This window comes from Magallana gigas, chromosome 7, assembly GCF_963853765.1.
Source record: "Magallana gigas chromosome 7, xbMagGiga1.1, whole genome shotgun sequence".
NCBI lineage: Eukaryota > Metazoa > Mollusca > Bivalvia > Ostreida > Ostreidae > Magallana > Magallana gigas.
In genome coordinates this window covers 53,089,102-53,091,112 of record NC_088859.1, presented here as the reverse complement: position 1 = coordinate 53,091,112, position 2,011 = coordinate 53,089,102, and positions in this window count along the sequence as shown.

The window sequence follows — 2,011 nt, the reverse complement described above, 5'->3', positions numbered from 1 at the left end:
AGTATGTATATTGATTGACTGGTCCTCTGTCTTTATCGTATTGGGCAGTTAGAGGACCCATTATCCAGGAATTTTTTCCAAGGGGTTTTAGGGATATATTTAATCAGAGGTTGCCGGAGGGGGGAGGGGGTCCTAGGAATATTTTTGGTGATTTTACTCTGTAAATTTAAGAATTTTGAGATTTTCAGGGGACACTCATACACTGTCTACTCTGCGCGTGTGTCAGGGTGTTTTAACTGATTTGGGTAGATAAATATGGCCACCCGCTAGTGAACAGCTTAATATTGCGTACCCACCCATATATCTACTTTAATAGAATTCATTTATGTTTGATTAAATAATAAATTAATAAATAGATAATATATATAAAATCAATTATATGTATAAAGGATGACCAAGTATGGGAAAGGCATTGACTATGACTTTTCTCCATACACAAAGCCAGATACTCATGACGTAGTAAATTTATATTAATAAAAGTATCATTGGTTGGTATGTTTCTTATCTACAGAAGATGCCAGGGACAACTAGGATTTGTTCGTCTCAGCAGTTACAAACATTCACAAACTCTCCGGACAGCAGCCCTCCTCGCATCTAATGTAGTTTAGCAACTCAGCTCAAAAATATAATAATATTAAAACCATAAAGATATATTCGCGTCCAATCAATGGACAGTGCTCTAGGAAATGCTTATCCTCGTCATATCCTCATCACTATGGAGGGTAATCGTGTTCAAAAATCCAGACATGTAAACTTGTTAATCCGAATATGTAATCGTGTTGTTGTGTGAGTCTGAGTATGAATATGTATAATTCTGATCGTGTAACCTATAAAACTCGGGCATAAACACGTGTAAGATTTGACTCAGTTCCTTCGCATGATGCACAATTTGCAGCTTTATTATTTTCATAAGTTAATTAAACATGCAACTATGCACACTTTCAGTCTGTAGTTTCTGCATTTGTGTCTTCAGGCTCGGCAATAGCAATCTGACATGATACACATTGACAAATGTAAAGTCTACAAGTTTGTCGAATTTTGACATGACCTTATATGGCAACTGCCTTGCTGCGGGGAAACGGCATGCTGTAATCGCCGGAATGGATAAACAAGTGAAAAGCTGTCAATGTGACAGCAAACCGGGTTTTCTTTTACCGGTATGTGAACTGTATCCATAATCCATGTCAACCCCTATCCAGTGAAATGGAGTACCCTATATGCAATATTTTGCCAAAAAATGACTAAGTTCAAAAGCTGGTATTTTTTTCATAAATTATCAGAAATCAAAATCCTAGCAATATGCACACCTCTGATATATGTACAATTGATCTGCAAAAGAACAACTTCCTATCTTGAAAACTGTAGGAGGAGTTATCCGTACAATGAGGGTACCCTATATGCAATATTTTGCCAAAAAATGACTAAGTTCAAAAGCTGGTATTTTTTTCATAAATTATCAGAAATCAAAATCCTAGCAATATGCACACCTCTGATATATGTACAATTGATCTGCAAAACAACAATTTCCTATCTTGAGAACTGTAGGAGGAGTTATCCGTACAATGAGGGTACCCTATATGCAATATTTTGCCAAAAAATGACTAAGTTCAAAAGCTAGTATTTTTTCGATAAATTATCGGAAATCAAAATCCTAGCAATATGCACACCTCTAATATATGTACAATTGATCTGCAAAAGAACAACTTTCTATCTTTAAAACTGTAGGAGGAGTTATCCGTACAATGAGGGTACCCTATATGCAATATTTTGCCAAAAAATGACTAAGTTCAAAAGCTAGTATTTTTTCGATAAATTATTGGAAATCAAAATCCTAGCAATATGCACACCTCTGATATATGTACAATTGATCTGCAAAAGAACAATTTCCTATCTTGAAAACTGTAGGAGGAGTTATCCGTACAATGAGGGTACCCTTTTGGCAGCCGCCCGCCCGCCCGCCATTTTCACCATTTTAATAACCGGAAACGACCTGCAAAGATTTGGTAATTTT